This window comes from Coptis chinensis, chromosome 8 (assembly GCF_015680905.1).
Source record: "Coptis chinensis isolate HL-2020 chromosome 8, ASM1568090v1, whole genome shotgun sequence".
NCBI classification, from domain to species: Eukaryota; Viridiplantae; Streptophyta; class Magnoliopsida; order Ranunculales; family Ranunculaceae; genus Coptis; species Coptis chinensis.
The window spans coordinates 68,200,127-68,209,393 of NC_141463.1; the positions used below are offsets into that span (position 1 = coordinate 68,200,127).

The 9,267-nt window shown below is 36.8% G+C and overlaps 1 long non-coding RNA gene across 1 annotated transcript; it reads right to left on the minus strand.

Moving 5' to 3' along the window:
* Positions 1-1,110: 1,110 nt before the first annotated feature.
* Positions 1,111-8,216, minus strand: LOC147482621 (uncharacterized). The gene is made up of 2 exons (XR_015206453.1): positions 7,948-8,216; positions 1,111-1,330 (listed from the first exon to the last, which is right to left on the minus strand). It is a non-coding gene; the product is annotated as an uncharacterized LOC147482621 (long non-coding RNA).
* Positions 8,217-9,267: the final 1,051 nt, after the last annotated feature.

Consider the following 9,267-nt stretch of genomic DNA (forward strand, 5'->3'; position numbering starts at 1 on the left):
TATATATATATATATATATATATATATATCAATCATTCTCTAAAAAGTAGCTACTTAAGTTAACTTAAAATAAGTACGTAGATAAAACTTCACCTAGAAAATTAATTCAAACCTACTGTTTTGTGGAGATGATATACCCACTATAAATATCATCTCCCTAAAATTTCAGCTCATTTGGAAAACTCTAACACTGGCAAAACATTATTGCAAAAACTAGACATTTCTGGACTATTAGATTTCTTTTTAAAGATTACAACAATTTTTATCTATGTTAGAGTTTCCAAATGAGCTGAAATTTTGTGGAGATGATCTTTATAGTAAGTGCTTCATAACCACAAAAAATTAGGCTTGAATTCATTTTATAGGTGAAATTTTACCTACATACTTATTTTAAGTTAACTTAAGTAGCTACTTTTTAGAGAACTTATATATATATCCCTTTCTCTTTAATGTCATTATGGAACTTTCTCAGCTAGCAATCAAAGCAATGAATTTGGGATACATTAGGGGTTTTAAACTTGCTATTAATGGGCCGGAGATTGTACGTAGTGCTTCAATTTGCAGACGACACATTGTTTTTTATCGAAGCATCAATTTCACAATATTGCTTGTGGTTAAGTCTGTCCTCCTGATTTTTTAGGCGGTTTCCGGCTAAAAGTCAAATATGGCAAAAACTTCTCTTCTTGCAGTTGGTAAGGTCAAAAAAATTGAAGGCTTAGCAAGGACGTACTTTGGGTTGCGAGGTTGGAAAACTATTATGTCGATACCTCGAACTGGCATTAGGTGCATCCGGCCTACAAAAGTAAAGTTGTGTGGGATCTAGTGATTGAAACGGTGCAACGAAGATTGGGTGGTTGGAGGCAGAAACTTCTCTCCAAAGGGGCAAGATTAATTCTAGCACGAAGTGTCTTCTCCAGCCTACCAATATATTTTATGTCTCTTGTCACAGCCCGATTTTCTAAACAATTAAAAAAATGAATATTTGAAATATAAATATCTCAAACATCACTTGGTTCAATTGTCTAAAAACCCAGGCTATGACGGGGTGGATACAACACAAATCAAAACCTAAAACCCACATCATACACAATCTTAACCACAAATTCAATCTCCAAAAATTCTCTTTATTACTTTATACAAGTCTATCTTCCATAAAAACATCAATATAATATTCTAAGAATAACAGGCCCTCAACATCGTATTCTCATGTCATACTAAAATGTAAACTACGTTATTACATCCTTCCAATAAGAATCAGACCTAAAAGAAAACTAACGGACTGCTCCAGGCAAGAATCCAAATCAAACGCCGCGGTTCCACTGCCTTCCACCTATGTTCCCAAGAACACACCCACGTTGCCAAAAACAAAGCAAACATGGGTCAGCAAATTGAATTTGCTGGTATGAGTAGACTAAACACATATAAACATTTCAAATTCTTACTTATCCCACTAACACTTTAAATCTATCATAACCTAACCATTCTCAGCTTGGAAGACAGGTAGTTCCGTCATCTCAAACGGCATAGTTTCTTCCCAAGCAAAACTTTCATTTTATTAAATTCCATCTTATTAACTCATTCTAATAACTCCTTTTTAATATCTAAATAATTGAATTATACTCACCGAGCATCCCATTTGTATAAGGGTAGGGACCGCGTCCTCAAGCAAAAATATTATTAAGTCCTACCCTCCTGCAAAAGAAAGTTAGAACTTGTATATATAACATATGTAGATATTCTATATGTATTCAAAGGTAAACCCAAGCACACTCGTATAAACAAAACCATTTCTCTTATCAATTAATCAATTACTTTTCTTATACACCCACCTTTTAGTACCTACTCCACGATTTGCACTCCACACATTTGCCAAATCACACATTCCCGTGTGCCTCTCTCCCACCGAATACCACAATATCATAGCCATCTATGGGTTTTCATACACATATTTCACAGCCTCTTTGGGCACAAAACTCAGGTCATTCATGGCACATTCAATGAATACCTATCATATCACTAACGTCATTCATGGCACATTCAATGAATGCCACGGGTCATTCCCCGCCACATTCAAGGAATACCCAATCCTACATTCCCGTACATTCAAGGAATACAACTAACCCATGGCCGAATACCTTAGTTCTTCTTTAGAGGCCAAATAACTACAATCTGGTCATTCATGGCACATTCAATGAATACCCGGGTCATTCATGGCACATTCAATGAATACCCTTATATAACACTAACGGGCCATTTATGGCACATTCAATAAATGCCCACCTATATATGACGTCATCAGTCATAAACTCAATTCTAAAACTTGAGGCGTGGAGAGTTCTAAAAGGGTGCGGTAAGTTTTGTTTACGCATTATTGTATTTTATTGCATAGATTATTTCAGAGAACGTAGAAAAATCTTAATTCAATTATTTTTGGTTTACGCGTTATTAATTTCATGAATGTATAAGTGTCATAACGTTGTGTATCGCAAAAGACTGAAAAATCACAAAGCAGTAAATACACGTACACAAGTATATTCATAAAGGTCCTAGCCTAAATCAAACATGCTAATAGTCCTAGACTTATTCTAATAGACCTAAGCATAATTTTAGGAAAAAGTCAAATTTTCGGGTCAACTGGTCAAAGTCAACCCTGGTCAAAGTCAACAGTCAACTCTGGTCAAAGTCAACATTGGTCAACCTAGCCTAAAATCCAAAAACCCAAAAGCCCAAAGACAAAAGCCCATAGTCTAAAAATAAAAAAAACAAAACAAAACATATATTCACCCACGATTTGGCCCAAGCCCAAATCGTGGTCAATGCTCATCTCCTTCTTCACTAATTTCAAACAACCACCACCGACCACCACACAGCCACCACCGGCCACCTATAAATAAAACCAACCCAAATGGGTTTGGTTCGGGGAGAAAAAACCTCTCTACCCATATCAACAATTCACCATTTACGTTATCTTTGCAAAATCGACCGACTCCATTAAAGCTCTCTGTAAAGCTCCAATGATCCACTCTCCAACACCCAATCCACCACCAACAATCCCCTCAACCCAACAACATATCCTCACAACAAAATCTAAACAAAACGCGATCCAAACAAAACCAACCCAAACAATCAAAACGTAGGGGCCGGTTTGGTCACCATTGAAGCTCTTCCTGAGCTTCAACAAAGACCCCCAATCCTCATCCCAACAGCACCCTATTCAACCTCAACAATCACGATCAACTAACAGCCCACATAACCACAGTTCATCCATCCCAACAACAGAAAAGTCCGGTAAAACTATACTGACCGAATTCTAATGAAAAACAAGAAAAGGCGTTTTGGGTTATGAGGTTTACGCCCTTAACCACCGGTGTCGAAGTCTTCGACATCTCAAAGCTAAATTGGTCATAGTTTTATGTCTGTATTGTTAAAAAAACGTATCTAACATAGTCTACAGAGTCGGCACCTTAACAGAGTTTTCAAGATCTTTGTGACATTCGTATAACTTCGGTCGACACCATTAAAGAGGTTTACATGTATCAATTTCGAAACCGGTAGATATCGGGATAAATAGCATAAGCACATATAACAAGAAAAACTTCAGACTACTCACGGTTAAAAGCGAGCGGCTCAACCTAATTTCTCCGAGTCCGGCCGTCAAGGCTCCACCCTCCGTAAATCCGGCTTTCATCTCGCCTCCATTTTTAATATATTATTATATTCTCAACCCTATTTTTCTTGAAATGTTTTATATACTTGGGTCCAAACCCAAGCCCAACACGACTTCGGCCCAAAACCAAGCCCACGTATCCCGAGTCCAATCGAATTTTAATTTTTAAAATAAACAATTAAATTAATTAATTAAATAAACAATTTAAAAAAAACGGGTGTTTAATATACACCTTAAAAGGATAGAGAAAGGTAGAGTATAGATTAACCAAACAAAGGGGTGTCAAACAATAAATCTTTTAATATACGGTTAACAACTTATAAACAACTAAACTTTAAGTAATAAGGTATAACATATCAAGGAGATTAAATTTAACACATCAACAGCTTGCACCCAATAATCATAACCCAATAAAATGAGACATGCGTGTATACGCAAGTATACACACCTTAAAAAAAGGAATACACATATACAATATCATATAGATAGACATACTAATATTCAAATCACATACTTTGAAAGTGTCTATATACGTATTGAACCCAAGAAATACGTATATCCGCTAGCATACACAACTCAAAAGAATAAATGTAATTAGTTTCTTCAATTGCCAACACTTAATTAAAATCATTCTTTCACAGTTCAACAGATTCATATTTTCCGAGTTAAATCATACTAAGAAGGCAATGTAGTTCCTCTCACACCGAGGCAATCAGTTCCTCTCTTAGTATTTCCCAACTAGTCCAAGCGTTCCACATTTAATATACATTTAATAATTTCATTTCCCAACAATCTTCCCTATCAAATCTTTTCACAAAAAAACTCATTTTTTTCCTCCACCATCTTGGTGTTTACACATATATCAACATTTCTCTCGATTGCCTCACGAACACCACATGTTCGAAAATAAAAATATAAAACGTATAGACTGATTCATATTATCAACGGCCTACACTATGTCCACCATCACATAGGATCAAACACCTACAATGTGAGGCATGCATACTGGCTCATACACCAACGATATGCAAGTATACACTGGTTCACACACCAACGATGCATACTAACTCTCCACCATCACATAGGATCAAACACCAACGATGTGTGGTATGCACACTGGATCACACTCCAACGATGTACATGTACACACTGGATCAAACTCCAACGATGCATACAGAGAGATGTTATGTATATTGGATCACACACCAACGATATACATAACTTGGACAATATCAATTATTTCAAATCCAACCTTTATCAAAAGGGTTTCTTTATTCCTTGGGTAAATTCCAAATTTACTCAACTATGAAATTTTAAAATAACCATTTCTTCTTTAGTCAATACTTATTTAAAAATAGAAAACTCCGTTAGGAAAACAACACTATAACATGCAAAAATTTCGATTATAAATTTCATAAGAAATTAACCGTTAAAACAAGCATTTTATTTTCCTAATCATATCCCAACATTCCACTATAAAAGTACACACAAAACAACAAGCCAAACCAAATACCACAAAGAAACACTCCTACTACCCATTCACCACAATCCGAGGATCACCTAGACATTCACTATCTAGGCTAACCTAAGCTCTGATACCAAAATGTCACAGCCCGATTTTCTAAACAATTAAAAAAATGAATATTTGAAATATAAATATCTCAAACATCACTTGGTTCAATTGTCTAAAAACCCAGGCTATGACGGGGTGGATACAACACAAATCAAAACCTAAAACCCACATCATACACAATCTTAACCACAACAAAAATCTCCAAAAATTCTCTTTATTACTTTTATCAACAAGTCTATCTTCCATAAAACATCAATATAATATTCTAAGAATAATTGGGCCCTCAACATCGTATTCTCATGTCATACTAAAAAATGTAAACTACGTTATTACATCCTTCCAACAAAAGAATCAGACCTAAAAGAAAACTAACGGACTGCTCGGGGCAAGAATCCAAATCAAACGCGGCGGTTCCATTTGCTTCCACCTATGTTCCCAAGAACACACCCCGTTGCCAAAAACAAAGCAAACATGGGTCGACAAATTGAATTCTTTGGTATGAGTAGACTAAACACATATAAACATTTCAAATTCTTACTTATCCAAACTAACACTTTAAATCTATCATAACCTAACCATTCTCGGCTTGGAAGGCAAGTAGTTCCGTCATCTCAAACGGCATAGTTTCTTCCCAAGCAAAACTTTCATTTTATTAAATTCCATCTTATTAACTCATTCTAATAACTCCTTTTAATATCTAAATAATTGAATTACACTTACCGATATCCATCCACAGATATAAGGGTAGGACCGGCGTCCCTCAAGACAAAATATTATTAAGTCCTACCCTCCCGCAAAAGAAAGTTAGAACTTGTATATATAACATATGTAGATATTCTATATGTATTCAAAGGTAAACCCAAGCACACTCAGATAAACAAAACCATTTCTCTTATCAATTAATCAATTACTTTTCTTATACACCACCCTTTTTAGTACCTACTCCACGATTTGCACTCCACACATTTGCCAAATCACACATTCCCGTGTGCCTCTCTCCCTCCCACCGAATACCACAATATCATAGCCATCTATGGGTTTTCATACACATAACCTCTTTGGGCACAAAACTCAGTCATTCATGGCACATTCAATGAATACCTATCATATCACTAACGGTCATTCATGGCACATTCAATGAATGCCCGGGTCATTCCTGCCACATTCAAGGAATACCCAATCCTACATTCCCCGTACATTCAAGGAATACAACTAACCAAGGCGAATACCTTAGTTCTTCTTTAAACTACAAACGGTCATTCATGGCACATTCAATGAATACCCCGGTCATTCATGGCACATTCAATGAATACCCTTTATATAACACTAACGGGCCATTTATGGCACATTCAATAAATGCCCACCTATATATGACGTCATCGGTCATAAACTCAATTCTAAAACTTGAAGTGGAGAGTTCTAAAAGGGTGCGGTAAGTTTTGTTTTACGATTATTGTATTTTATTGCATAGATTATTTCGAGAAGAACGTGAAAAATCTTAATTCAATTATTTTTGGTTTACGCGTTATTAATTTCATGAATGTATAAGTGTCATAACGTTGTGTATCGCAAAAGACTGAAAAATCACAAAGCAGTAAATACACGTACACAAGTATATTCATAAAGGTCCTAGCCTAAATCAAACATGCTAATAGTCCTAGACTTATTCTAATAGACCTAAGCATAATTTTAGGAAAAAGTCAAATTTTCGGGTCAACTGGTCAAAGTCAACCCTGGTCAAAGTCAAAGTCAACTCTGGTCAAAATAACTCAACGGTCAAAGTCAACATTGGTCAACCTAGCCTAAAATCCAAAAACCCAAAAGCCCAAAGACAAAAGCCCATAGTCTAAAAATAAAAAAAACAAAACAAACACATATAGCCCACCACGATTTGGCCCAAGCCCAAATCGTGGTCACTGTTCATCTCCTTCTTCACTAATTTCAAACAACCACCACCGACCACCACACACCACCACCGCCACCTATAAATAAAACCAACCCAAAGGTTTGGTTCAGTGGAGAAAAACCCCTCTACCCATATCAACAATTCACCATTCTCATTTATATCGCCAAAATCGACCGACTCCATTAAAGCTCTCTCGTAAAGCTCCAATGATCCACTCTCCAACACCCAATCCACCACCAACAATCCCCTCAACCCAACAACATATCCTCACAACAAAATCTAAACAAAACGATCCAAACAAAACCAACCCAAACAATCAAAAACGTGGGGCGGTTTGGTCACCATTGAAGCTCTTCCGAGCTTCAACAAAGACCCCCAATCCTCATCCCAACAAAGCACCCTATTCAACCTCAACAATCACGATCAACTAACAGCCCACATAACCACAGTTCATCCATCCCAACAACAGAAAAGTCCAAGAAAACTATACGCACCAATTCTAATGAAAAACAAGAAAAGGCGTTTTGGGTTATGAGGTTTACGCCCTTAACCACGGTGTCGAAGTCTTCGACATCTCAAAGCTAAATTCGTCATAGTTTTATGTATCTGTATTGTTAAAAAAAAACGATCTAACATAGTCTACAGAGTCGCACCTTAACAGAGTTTTACAAGATCTTTGTGACATTAGTGATAACTTCGGTCGACACCATTAAAGAGGTTTACATTGTATCAATTTCGAAACAAGATATTTGGGATAAATAGCATAAGCACATATAACAAGAAAAACTTCAGACTACTCACAGTTAAAAACGAACAGCTCCAACGAATTTCTCCGAGTCCGAGCCGTCGCGCTCCACCCTCCAGAAATCCAGCTTTCATCTCTGCCTCCATTTTTAATATATTATTATATTCTGAACCCTATTTTCTTGAAAAAGTGTTTATATACTTGGGTCCGAAACCCAAGCCCAACACAGACTCGGGCCCAAAACCAAGCCCACGTATCCCGAGTCCAATCCGACGAATTTTTAAAATAAACAATTAAATTAATTAATTAAATAGAAAAATACGTATAAAAACACGGGGTGTTATATCTCTTCTCACCTTGCCTGTAGGTGTGGCAGCAATTATAGAGCGTAAAATTCGAGATTTCATTTGGGGGTCGACAGAGAAAAAAAGGAAATATCATTTAGTTGGTTGGGATAAGGCATGCTCAACAAAGGAGAATGGAGGGTTGGGCATAATGAACTTATCAATTATGAATCAAGTATTACTGGGCAGGTGGTTATAGAGATTTATTACCGAGGACAAGTCCTTGTGGCGATAGGTCATTATTGCAAAATACGGACACAATGAACACGGGTGGTGGCCAAATTCCACGTCACAAACATACGAGTGTAGTCTCTGGAGAGGTGTACTTAATGTCCTTTTCAATTTCACAAGAGGAATCACCTTCAAAGTTCACAATGGCCATAAATATCTATTTTGGCTCGATACCTAGGTTGGGGATAAACCGTTGGCTAATCAATTTTCATTGGTCTTTCAAGCTTCTACAAAGAAGAGAGGTTTCATTAATGAGTTTTCTTGTGTGGACAGCAATCAATTGGCATGGAACCTATTTCTTAGAAGGCAAACTAATGACTGGGAGATGCAATAATATATGTAGGGGAGTTTTCAAGTATCTCCTGATCTTCCTCTGTGCATTGTGATCCAGGAGCTTTGACTGAGTAGAGAAGGGATGAGACGATTGTGAGTTCAGGGTTGCACCGCCTGGTGGCTACCTACGTATCTCATTGTTTATTTAGGAGAATCAAACCCTATTTTGTGTAGTTCCTAAGAGCGAATCCCTATAGTTTATATAGGAAGAGCTACGAGAGTCCTAGGGTTAGGACTGTTCTCACCGCTTGTGAGTTCCCTTCCATCTTTGGACTCTGCCTTCCTATTAGGATTCCTCTTCTTATGGAAGTCTGAATCTAGACCATATCTTATGAGAGGTAAGTTTCCTTATTGATCATAATGTCCCATCGTGTATGGGAAGAATATATCTAAAAGGTATGTAACTCCTAAGATATGTCATCACGATTCCTTCCTTATCATCAGAAATTGCCATTTTCAGTTTCCTTC